Source organism: Stenella coeruleoalba, assembly GCF_951394435.1.
Source record: "Stenella coeruleoalba genome assembly, chromosome: 8".
NCBI lineage: Eukaryota > Metazoa > Chordata > Mammalia > Artiodactyla > Delphinidae > Stenella > Stenella coeruleoalba.
Window position 1 is genome coordinate 14,046,059 of NC_137154.1, and position 12,901 is coordinate 14,058,959.

The following is a 12,901-nucleotide window of genomic DNA, read 5'->3' on the forward strand; positions in this document are numbered from 1 at the left end:
AGGTATGTATGTATCTATCTGGTAAGTGAAACCAGTCATTGAGGGAAGGGGAATGATCATTAAGTATGAAATATAATTAATCTTATTCATTTACTGTCAATTTAGATCTGAAACTTTTTTGGTCTTTGGTCTGTATAGTTTTTTCCCTGAGATTCAACAAGTGTGTTTGAATATAGTATATGTTACCACTAGTGAGCATTTGAGTTAAAAATAGAATAATAGCTTCCATTAACTTTTTGTTATCATTTACCCAGCTGCACCATTTGATAAAGGCCTAGTAGGTAGATAGAAGTATTTAGTGTATTTTATTTTATTTTCTAATAAATTTACTTATTTATTTTTGACTGTTGGCTTCGTTGCTGCGTGCGGGCTTTCTCTAGTTGCGGCGAGCAGGGACTACTCTTTGTTGTGATGCCGGGCTTCTCATTGCGGTGGCTTCTCTTGTTGCAGAGCACGGGCTCTAAGTGCACAGGTTTAAGTAGTTGTGGTACACGGGCTTCAGTAGTCGTGGCGCACGGGCTTAGTTGCTCTGCGGCATGTGGGATCTTCCCGGACTAGGGCTTGAACCCGTGTCCCCTGTATTGGAAGGTGGATTCTTAACCACTGTGCCACCAGGAAAGTCGTACTATATTTTATTTTGTCTGTGTTCCTAAAACATTGTTTCTGCTTTCTGAGCAGAAATTCCAACAAGTTTGTTTTGATAAAGTGCTGTACTTTAACTCAACAAATATTTTAAAAAATAGAGCAATTTTAATTTTTTCAATTAAAAAATTATAATACTACTTTACAATAGCTAGAGTAAGTAAAGCTTTGTAGTCTTAGACTTAGCGTAGCATATGTACTGTGTTTTCTTTATTTCAGCCTGTATGCAGGGCCTATAAAAGTTGCTTCTCTTGGGTGAATGGAATTGTAAAAAGTTTAGAAGTATATTTCATTTTAACAAATATAGGAGTTAGAAGTGGACCCTATAGCCTCTTTGGGGTTGATTTAAAGAATTACACAATTTTGAAAATCATTTTGTCCCTGCCTGATTTGTAAAAGGTGGGCTACTTATGACAGGGCTGAACTCCTGTTACACTTGTGCAGGAACCTGTCCAGTTCATGATGCATTAGCTACTTTGTAGAGAGATGCTGCCATCGACCCTCCATTGCTTTTCCTCTCCCCTCTTCTTTACAGTCTTTTATGTCTGTACTGTGCCTATACTATTCCCTGTCTGCTGTGCATCACTCCTCCAAAGCAACCACCATCTTACTCTGTTTCTCTTCAAAACATAACATCATTGTAATTATTAGTTTTTAAACAGAGAGAGCTGTTATCAATACCTTAAGGCTTAACAGTTTGTGGACCTCTCCATTTTGGGCCCTCAGCCGGGAGTTGGATAATAGCTTAAAATCACTTCCAAAGTAACTGAGTATTTGTGAAACATTTCATGTCTGGACTAAGGGAGAGAATAGAAAAAGACCTTTTTACCTCAAAAGTTGCTGTATTTTCTGGTAGGGGGTGAGATGGGATCATAGAGGGGGAGGGGGAAGCCTTGTTAACTTAACTAAGATAAAGGAAATAGGAAGCATTAATTTGTTAGACTGCCCTTTGTAGTCCTATGGGCCTAATTGGAGAAAGAAAATGGAAATGTTGGTGTTGCTCATTCTGAAAGTATTTTGATTTATTAGTAGAGAGAGGACTAGTAGAATTTCTTTCTTTAGTTTGTAAAATACAAAATATGGTTATGATACCTTGTTATTAGGCATTGATTGCTTTCATTTCATTGTTGGTATTTGCACCATAGCAGACCTATTGTGCAAGTAGCAACACATTTCAGATTTTTCTGTAGTGATTTTGAACTGTTAACTGAATTGTTTTGGTAAGAAAAGTAAAAATTGGAAATCAGTTGTAGTTACATGTAATGGCTATCTTGGTTTTAAATTTGGTGGCTTCTAAGATCTGTACCAGGCATTTAATCCATTATTCAGTTACACATAGAGAAAAACATATTTGAGACAAGAGCTTTAACTTTATAGGATTTAAAAAAAATTCTTTTTATGGAAATTTAAAAACATACACAGAAGTAGAGTGAATAATATTAACAAACCCCACGTACCTGTTAACCGAACTTCAACAATTATCTGTATTTTGCCAAACTTTACGGTATGTGAAACATAACAAGGAAAGTAATTTTATGTTTTTAGAACATGTATTACAGGTAGATATGTTGGTATACTCAAAGGAAAAGTATGTGTGCCAGAATGTTAACTCTTCATACACTGTAAATTTAACAGTGGTAATCATCTTTTAGGATAATGTTGCTTTCATTAGTTTTTTGACTTATTGAAGATATCTGAGCCACCATCAACTTGATGGAGAACCATGTCTGCTGGAAAGATTTTAGCTTTCTTCCCTATCTTTAGAAACTCAAGATTATTAGTTTTGAATTTACTGTTCTTATGAGTTGCATTTAATTTTATGTGCCCTTGCCTCTCTGCAATGTTTGTGTGGACCACCGGTAATGATCATTTCTAGAGTATGTCAGGCAATATTTAAGTCAACTTAAAGTGGAAATCACTAAAGCCTGTTCTATACTTTATCCTGCATATTCTGTTTCTATTTTACCCAAATGTATATATTGATTGACTAGGGAATACATATTATAACTTGTGAAAGTTTGTTGAGGAGGGAATTTTGACTGTCTGCTATCCCTGGACCTGGTAACAGTTTTTAGGATGTTAGAACTGAAGTTATTGTTTGTTTCTCTTTGGAGGGGTAGTAAGTTGTGCGTGTGTCTCCAGTTGTGGGTCCTGTTCATTAGTAGTTACTACAAGGTGATGGTAGCCTTATTTCTAAATTTCCTTGCTTTTATTAGTTTAAATTAGACCCATAGGGGTAATTATTCCACGCTGATGCATGAAAAAGCATACATAGTCATTGGTGGTTGTGCATCTAAACCCCTGTACAGTGCATTGGAAAGATATCTTTTAACATTATGATGCTGTTTGGAATACTTGGTGAAAGGAGTGTACTTATTTAACAGGACTCTTAATAAGCTCCCACTATACCAAAGATATCTTTTAAAAAATTATACTTACGAAGACTTTGTAGTATTCCCCAGTAGAGTTCATCTAGAGCAGCAAAACCTTTCTAAAATAAAACTTATTCCTTTAACCGGTATTCATTTAAGTGGGTTTCTCTGTACTTGGTTTCCATGGAAATAGCGAATAGCTAACGTTATTTATAAGGTAGAAGTAAAATAGGGTGCCTAATGGGACCCCATGCTGCTCTGATGAAGAGACTTAGGAAAAAAATCCATGCTCATGGGATTTTTTTTTTAAACAAGGTTAATGGAAGCCCTGATTTCAGTCTTCTGTAACAGAACATATTTTTGGTTTTAAAGGCTAGCATTAATATCAAGCAAACTTCTTTTCTGGTCTGTATTGCTTTCACTTTCAAGTTTTAGGACCACTTACGTATCAGCATGATTGAGGCTTTATGCTTCAGACTCATGTTTCGCTGTGGTTTTTGTTTCAAAAGTTAAAATCCCCAGCATATTGTAGCTGTTTCAATTTCTCACTGACATTTCAAAGTACAGATAAAAAGCTAAATGTTCATTAATGATAGCAGTGATGGTAAAGAATCAATACGTTGGACTACATAGTTTTTTTTTTTTTTTTTTTAAATGTGAATGTTATGGAACCATTTAGTTTTCAGGCCTTAAGTCAGGGTTCTTTTTCATTAGTGTTGTAGAGCTAAACCTATGTAGTTAGAGAGAAAATATTCTAATTTTCTGTGGGAGATGGAAATGGGGAAAATCTTAATTTCTCTTTCTTTAAAAAGTGGATTGGGCTTCCCTGGTGGCGCAGTGGTTGAGAGTCCGCCTGCCGATGCAGGGGACACGGGTTCGTGCCCCGGTCCGGGAAGATCCCACATGCCGTGGAGCCTGCGCGTCGTCCGTAGCCTGTGCTCCGCAACGGGAGAGGCCGCAACAGTGAGAGGCCCGCATACCGCAAAAAAAAAAAAAAAAAAAAAAAAAGTGGATTGTTGCCAAAGCCTTTTAAGTGAAATAAATGTTAGTTCTTTTAGTCTTTGAATGGGGATTTGGGATAAACCTTGGCTTTTTCCTCACTGCTGCGGTAAGGCCTACTCTTAGTTTTCTAGGCTTACAGTAAAGCCTTGTGTTTCTTAAGCCCCTTCATGTGAAAGAATATCATTCCCTTTGTGTTTGTGATTGATGTGTGTGTACGTGTGTGTGTGTGTCTCACTAATTTTTTTATAGCCTGAAAGGCACCTGCTCATTTTTTAGCCTGGTGGGTACAGCGGTGCCATATATATATATATATATATATATATAAATAAATTTATTTATTTATTTATTTATGGCTGCGTTGGGTCTTTGTTGCTATGCGTGGGCTTTCTCTAGTTTTTTTTTTAATCATATGGTTTTTATTCTTCAATTTGTTAATATGGTGTATCACATTGATTGATTTGCATATATTGAAGGATCCTTGCATCCCTGGGATAAATCCCACTTGATCACGGTGTATCATCCTTTTAATGTGTTGTTGGATTCTGTTTGCTAGTATTTTGTTGAGGATTTTTGCATCTATATTCATCAGTGATATTGGTCTGTAATTTTCTTTTTTTGTAGTATCTTTGTCTGGTTTTGGGATCAGGGTGATGGTGGCCTCATAGAATGAGTTTGGGAGTGTTCCTTCCTCTGCGATTTTTTGGAAGAGTTTGAGAAGGATAGGTGTTAGCTCTTCTCTAAATGTTTGATAGAATTCACCTTTGAAGCCATCTGGTCCTGGACTTTTGTTTGTTGGAAGATTTTTAATCACAGTTTCAATTTCATTACTTGTGATTGGTCTGTTCATATTTTCTGTTTCTTCCTGATTAAGTCTTGGAAAGAATTTGTCCATTTCTTCCAGGTTGTCCATTTTATTGGCATAGAGTTGCCTGTAGTAGTCTCTTAGGATGCTTTGTATTTCTGCGTTGTCTGTTGTAACTTCTCCTTTTTCATTTCTAATTTTATTGATTTGAGTCCTCTCCCTCTTTTTCTTGATGAGTCTGGCTAATGGTTTATCAATTTTGTTTATCTTCTCAAAGAAATAGCTTTTAGTTTTATTGATCTTTGCTATTATTTTCTTTGTTTCTGTTTCATTTATTTCTGCTCTGATCTTTATGATTTCTTTCCTTCTGCCAACTTTGGGTTTTGTTTGTTCTTCTTTCTCTAGCTCCTTTAGGTGTAAGGTTAGATTGTTTACTTGAGATTTTTCTTGTTTCTTGAGGTAGACTTGTATAGCTATAAACTTCCCTGTTAGAACTGCTTTTGCTGCATCCCATAGGTTTTGGATCGTCGTGTTTTCATTGTCATTTGTCTCTAGGTATTTTTTGATTTCTTCAGTGATCTCTTGGTTATTTAGTAACGTATTGTTTAGCCTCCATGGGTTTGTGTTTTTTACGTTTTTTTCCCTGTAATTCATTTCTAATCTCATAGCATTGTGGTCAGATAAGATGCTTGATATGATTTCAATTTTCTTAAATTTACCGAGGCTTGATTTGTGACCCAAGATGTGATCTATCCTGGAGAACGTTCTGTGCACACTTGAGAAGAAAGTGTAATCTGCTGTTTTTGGATGCAATGTCCTATAAATATCAATTAAATCTGTCTGGTTTATTGTATCATTTAAAGCTTGTGTTTCCTTATTAATATTCTGTCTGGATGATCTGTCCATTGGTGTAAGTGAGGTGTTAAAGTCCCCCACTATTATTGTGTTACTGTCGATTTCCTCTTTTAGAGCTGTTAGCAGTTGCCTTATGTATTGAGGTTCTCCTATGTTGGGTGCATACATATTTATAATTGTTATATCTTCTTCTTGGATTGATCCCTTGATCATTATGTAGTGTCCTTCCTTGTCTCTTGTAACATTCTTTATTTTAAAGTCTATTTTATCTGATATGAGTATAGCTACTCCAGCTTTCTTTTGATTTCCATTTGCATGGAATATCTTTTTCCATCCCCTCACTTTCAGTCTGTATGTGTCCCTAGGTCTGAAGTGGGTCTCTTGTAGACAGCATATAGATGGGTCTTGTTTTTGTATCCATTCAGCAGGCCTGTGTCTTTTGGTTGGAGCATTTAATCCATTCATGTTTAAGGTAATTATAGATATGTATGTTCCTATGACCATTTTCTTAATTGTTTTGGGTTTGTTTTTGTAGATCCTTTTCTTCTCTTGTTTTTCCCACTTAGAGAAGTTCCTTTAGCATTTGTTGTACAGCTGGTTTGGTGGTGCTGAATTATCTTAGCTTTTGCTTGTCTGTAAAGCTTTTGATTTCTCCATCGAATCTGAATGAGATCCTTGCCAGGTAGAGTAATCTTGGTTGTAGTTCTTCCCTTTCATCACTTTAAGTATATCATGCCACTCCCTTCTGGCTTGTAGAGTTTCTGCTGAGAAATCAGCTGTTAACCTTATGGGAGTTCCCTTGTATGTTATTTTTCGTTTTTCCCTTGCTGCTTTCAATAATTTTTCTTTGTCTTTAATTTTTGCCGGTGTGATTACTGTGTGTCTCAGTGTGTTTCTCCTTGGGTTTATCTTGTATAGGACTCGCTGTGCTTCCTGGACTTGGATGGCTATTTCCTTTCCCATGTTAGGTCAGTTTTTGACTATAATCTCTTCAAATATTTTCTCTGGTCCTTTCTCTCTCTCTTCTCCTTCTGGGACCTCTATAATGCGAATGTTGTTGTGTTTGATGTTGTCCCAGAGGTCTCTTAGGCTGTCTTCATTTCTTTTCATTCTTTTTTTCTTTATTCTGTTCCACAGCACTGAATTCCACCATTCTGTCTTCTCGCTCACTTATCCATTCTTCTGCCTCAGTTATTCTGCTATTGATTCCTTCTAGTGTAGTTTTCATTTCAGTTATTGTATTGTTCATCTCTGTTTGTTTGTTCTTTAATTCTTCTAGGTCTTGTTAAACATTTTTTGCATCTTCTCGATCTTTGCCTCCATTGTTTTTCCGAGGTCCTGGATCATCTTCACTGTCATTATTCTGAGTTCTTTTTCTGGAAGGTTGCCTGTCTCCACTTCATTTAGTTCTTTTTCTGGGGTTTTATCTTGTTCCTTCATCTGGTACATAGCCCTCTGCCTTTTCATCTTGTTTATCTTTCTGTGAATGTGGTTTTTGTTTCACAGGCTGCAGGATTGTAGTTCTTCTTGCTTCGGCTCTCTGCCCTCTGGTCAGTTGCGGCGAGTGGGGGCTACTCTTTGTTGTGGTGCGCGAACTTCTCATTGCAGTGGCTTTTCTTTGTTGCGGAGTATGGACTCTAGGCACCCGGACTTCAGTAGTTGTGCCACGTGGGCTCAGTAGTTGTGGCTCGCGGGCTCAGTAGTTGTGGCTCGTGGGCTCTAGAGCGCAGGCTCAGTAGTTGTGGCGCATGGGCTTAGTTGCTCCGTGGCATGTGGAATCTTCCTGGACCAGGGCTCAAGCCCGTGCCCCCTGCATTGGCAGGCGGATTCTTAACCGCTGCACCACCAGGGAAGTCCCAGCAGTGTTGTATTGAGAAATGAGGCAGTATGGAACACAGTAAGGTGCTATGATTTTTGTTTAGTTCGTTTTGGTCCTCCTTGGCAGCTTGTGATTGTTATCCGTCCGTCTGGAAGTGCTTTGTGATTATTCCTGGCTATCAGTGCAGCAGGAGTTTTCTTCTGTGTTTTAAAGGCAAGGATTGAAGTGTACTTAGGGCTCCATCAGGGGAGGAGTTTTTGTTTTGTTGTGGGGGGTGTGTGTGTGTGTGTGTGTGTGTTTCTTTGGACAAGCTTCTGCTGCAGTTGTTTTAATCCTGTTGAATATTTGTGTGAGGTGTTTTATCTACAGCAGTTCACTAGTTTTTTTCTGTGCATATTGGTGCTATTTTTAAAAATTTCCTTTATGTGGTAATTGTTCTTCTAGTTTAGCTTTTTTTCGTATATTTTTAAAATTAGGTGTTTACCAATGACCTTCCTTAGTGAGTTTTACTTGAATTATATTTGTGCTTTGGAGACTTAGGAATTGGGGTCTATTATCGCATCTCTGAGAGAACAAGTCCCAGTAGTTGCAGTTAGTGCAACAGAAAGAGTTTTCACAGATGCACTGCTGGGCGTTGATCCTCCTCCTTGGTGCCTATGGTTTACACCCAGAACTCCCATTAATGTTAATAGGAGGCCCTTGCTTAAATCCCTATACACCAAGAGAAATCCAAACTCTTTTGTAATGCTGTATAGATATCTCAGTTGTTTTTTTTTGTTGATGGTAAGAGTTTTGGTCCTGAGGTTAACTGATTATTAAGATAAGAGTTTGAGTTGTCTTGGGATATGGGGTGATTTACTAAGTCTGATCTGTAATTAAGGTTATGTTATGATGATTAGACTCAGAAAACATTTATACCTTTGTGAACTGTGGAAGCTTGTGAATAAGAATTTTTGTACTTTATAATATGATGAAGCAAGATTTCTTCTTTGCATTTATTTTTCTTAATACTTATCCACTACAAAATAAATGATTTTACAAGTTTTTGTACATATTGTAAGAACTTAGTAGAAATTATTTTTTTCATTTGTAAGCCTTTCCACAATTACTCTCTAGCATTTTAAGTCAGCTAATGCTGCTCACGTTTTTCAAGCATATAGGAGCTAATAATCTTCACTGTCTTAGCGTGTGGACATTGCAATCACTGGTCAAGGATTAGATAATCACTGTTTACTATACTTATCTGAATTTTTGGATTTTTGTTACTTTGTGTATAGTCTCATGGAAGGATTCCTGGATTGAGAGCAGTAAACCTGGGTTTTAGACTGGGCTTTCCCTCTTATAATCTTTATAGCTTGTGGCTAGACATCTAGACTTTTTGGACCACTGTTCTTGAAATGAAGGTATGGATCTGGCACTCTGGGGTGTCCATTCTAGCTTTAGGCTGTTTGAAGGCCCACTTTCCCAGGTACCAAAGGAAATAGAGGACTGCAAGGCAACGGTTCCTAATCCTGGCTGTCCATCAGAATCTTCTGGGGGAAATTTAAATAAAATATAGATACCTGGGCTCCAAATCAGACATAATGAATTCAGAATCTTTAAGGGTAGGGCATGTGAATCTATATATTTGTTGAAGTTTTAGAGTTATCCCGATTCTAAGTTTGAGAACTACTGATGCAAGACATTATTTCTATTCTACTTGTGTGTGTGTGTCTAGTTAGGGAAATACGACAGGTAAGTAACAGTGTGAGACAATATGTGGTTAAATTCTAAGATGAATGAGAGAGATGATAAACAGTTTGAGAATTCAAAGAAGGGAGAACTGGGAGTTGGGAAGGTCTCCATTAATCATGAGTCTTTATCTGGACCCTAATGACTGGGTGGGATTTGGATAGGCAGAGAAAAGGTAAAAAAAAAGGGTATTCTTGGTATAAGAAAGAGCATCCCCCAAGTGAAAGTTTGGGGAGGAGAACAATTCTGATGAATATTTTAGTCCTTTAGTATTCTACTCTTGCAACTGCTATAGATTTCCTAAACATTTGAGGGAGTGAGCTGTGAAGATATTTGATGGGAGAGAGTGTTCCAGGAGAGTCCTGTGAAGGAAACTTGTTTGGAGTTTCAGAAGTACAAAACAGAGGCCAGTGGCTGGAGCAGATTGAGCAATGGGGAGAGGAAAGGAGATGAGGTCTGAGAGTAACAGAGGCCCAAATCACTTAGAGCCTTGTGGGCCATTGTAAAAGACTTCTGCTTTTTCTCTAAGTGTCATGGGAAGCCATTAGAGGATTTTGAGCAGAGGAGTAACTAGCTCTGTCTTGGATTTTAAAAAGGTCACTCTGGCTACTGACAGAATAGACTCTGGGGGGCAAAGGTGGTTGTGGGGAGGCCAGTTAGGAGGCTGTTGCAGTAATGCAGGTGAAAGATGATGGTGACTTGGACCAAGGAAGTGGAAGTATATTTGAGACAAGTGGTCAAAGTCCATGTATTTTGAAGGCAGAGGCAAGATGGTCAGTTACAGGATTGGATGTACAGTGTGAGAAAGAGAGGAGTCAATGATGACTTTAAGGTTTTGACTGAAGGGATAGAGTTGCCATTTTTTGAAATGGGGATGACTCTGGGGAGGAGGTTGGGGGACAGGCAGTCAAGAGTTTAGTTTTGGACTTGCTGAGCTTGAGGAGCCAATTTGACAGGTGTTGAACGGGCAGTTTGATATATGAGTTTGGAAATCAGGGGAAAGGTCTGGGCTAGGTACAAATTTGGGAGTCACCAGTACAGATCCTTTTATATAGCTATGAGACTACATGAGATTACCTAATGGGAAGAGTTCCAAGAACCGAGCCTTGGGGCACTTCAACATTTTGAGGTCTTGAGAGATGAGAAAGAACTAGTGAAGGAAACCCAGAAGAGTGGCTAGAGAGATTAGGAAAAAAATTGAGGGTGAGTGGTGTCCTGGGAGTCAAGAGAAGAAAGGATTTCAGGAAGGAAGAATGGTCAACTAGGTGAAATAATACTGTTCGAACAGAGAAATGAGGGCTGAGACTTTACTGTTGAGTTTAGCAACAGGGGGGTCACTGGTGATCTTAACAAAATTGAAGGAGGCAAAAGCCCTAATGGAGTGGGTGCAGTAGAGAATGAGAGGAGAGGAACTAGGGACAGTGACTTTGGTTAACTGTTTCAGGTAGTTTTGCTATAAATGGGAGTGTAGATGTGGGACAATAACTAGAGAAGTATATGGAGTCACGGGAGGCTTTTTTTTTAGACAAAGGAAACAAAATGATCCAGTAATGAGGGAAAAATTGATGCTTCTTGAGAGCGAGGGGAGAAGTGCTAGAGTGATGCCCATGAGAGGGTAAGGTTAAGAGGGATGGGGGCAAGAGGGATGATTATGATACTGAGGCCTAAAGGACTAAATCTCATTTAGCAGGATTCTGCTTTTTCTTCTGAGCATTTTTTGCCTTTAAATTTATTTCAAACTTACTATATTCTGTTAGAATTAGGAAAGGCAGATAAAAAGCAGTAAAATTTACTGTATATAAAATTAGTGTATCAACTTGGTGTAGTAGAAGAGATTGAATCTTCTGCGTACGGTGACATTTTAAAGTGTCTTTGAATGACAATTATCTGTGCTATTCTAGTCCCTTATCAAAATTTATGATTGAGCACAGACTATAAACTTAATTGTTCAAAATTTGTAATGGGGTGGATTTTAGCCTAATTTAAAACATGATCTAGTGTTGAACTTTTTCTCTGCAAAATTTGTTGATTGTTTAATGTATAGTCTTTATACACAAAGGTTTTAGATGTTTTACAAAAGGTACTTACAAAGTAGTTATTAATCACTTTTGATTTATTGATGATATTTTAAATTTTACAACCACATCAGAAATTTGAATGATTCATTTCTTTACCAGCTCTGATTAAAGCAGCTACTTGTGAAGTTCTGGAGAGGAGGTGAACAATCTTCAGTTTGCAAAAAATCACATGAAGTTATGTTAGCAAGATGGTATTCCTCTCTAAAAGCAAAAATAATTTCATTTACTCCAATTTATGTGTTTTGAATGTATTTTTCAAGAACAAGTCTATATTTTAAAAATTTAATAAGCAAATAAGGCAAAAAATTTGAACTACCTTAGCTACAAGTGTGAAATATGAGAAACAAATTAAGTGGACTTTGAATCAGCTTAACATGAGGAAATCAAACTTGTATTTCAGTCTTATATAGTTTGCATATGGATAGTGTAAAAAGTACAAATTTATATGTAGATCTTTTTTGCTGCTAACTCATTTTTATTAAATTACAGAAATAGAATATATATATATATTTTTTAAATCAGTATCCCAACGGTAGTCAATAATCAGTCTTTAGAAGGAACACTTTGGTAGTTCTGATGCACAGTGTTTAAGAATCACCAGTCTAAAAATATTTTACTCTTTTCTGGGTATCTGAACCTCTGCGAATCTTATTTAAGTTGTGGATCCTCTTCCCAGAATTCTCATACATTCAAAATTTAGCATATAGTATCATGGAGTTGGCAAACCCCTCTGAAGCCTATTCACGGGAATCCCTTAGGCATAAAGGATCTCAGGTTTTAAAACCTGCCCTAGATAGTTTACTTATGTGATTTTTCTTTAAAACTTTATACGAAGATTTTCCCAAAAGTATTTGGTCAGCATTTATTGTAGTTTATTTCTTAGGAGAGTAACTGCTACAGCTGTTTAAGAGGAAGTGAGGTCTAGTGGAAAGGCCAGTTCAGTCAAAGGAATCTCAGGATCTGTAGATTTCTCTCCAGCTTTACTACCAGCTAGGTGTGTAACCTTCCGGGAAGTCAGTTAACCTCTCGGGCTTTGATTTCCAATGTGATTTCTGCAGTCCCTGCAAGCAGTTTTATGAGTAGTTTCATGATATCATGGCAAAATTCCTTGTCAATTAGGGATTGACTCTGCTGTTTATTTTTGGAGAAAATGCCCCAGAGATAAGGTGCATCCATGGTCCCTTTTTACTGAATATGATTTTCAGAAGAGTTTATTTGACTGTACTTTCTCAGATGCCATATGAGTAAAAGTTAAAATCCTAACCCCACCCTGATCATTTTGAGTTTCAACATATTTTATATATTCTGGGTATAAGCCATTGTTATTATATGTATTGCAGTTATAATCTTCAGTTCTGTGGATTGCTTTTTCATTCTCGTAAGGGTTTTTTTGGGGTTTTTTGGGTGAACAGAAGTTCTTAATTTTAATTTGATCCAATTTATCTGTCTTTTCATTATATTTTAAAATGACAGTATTTTACTTCCTAATCAACTGTTTTTATCCAAAGTCATTCATTTAACAAATAATGCTGTGGGAGATCGATGCATAATTATCCCCAGCATGAAAGAGCTAATAAGAAATGCCTAATAGGGAAAATAA

At 37.2% G+C, this 12,901-nt stretch overlaps 1 protein-coding gene across 21 annotated transcripts in view; it reads left to right on the forward strand.

The window, feature by feature from the left end:
- PHF21A (PHD finger protein 21A) overlaps positions 1–12,901 on the forward strand; it is a 197,164-nt gene that overhangs the window by 16,322 nt on the left and 167,941 nt on the right. The gene's annotated exons all lie outside the window — the stretch shown is intronic.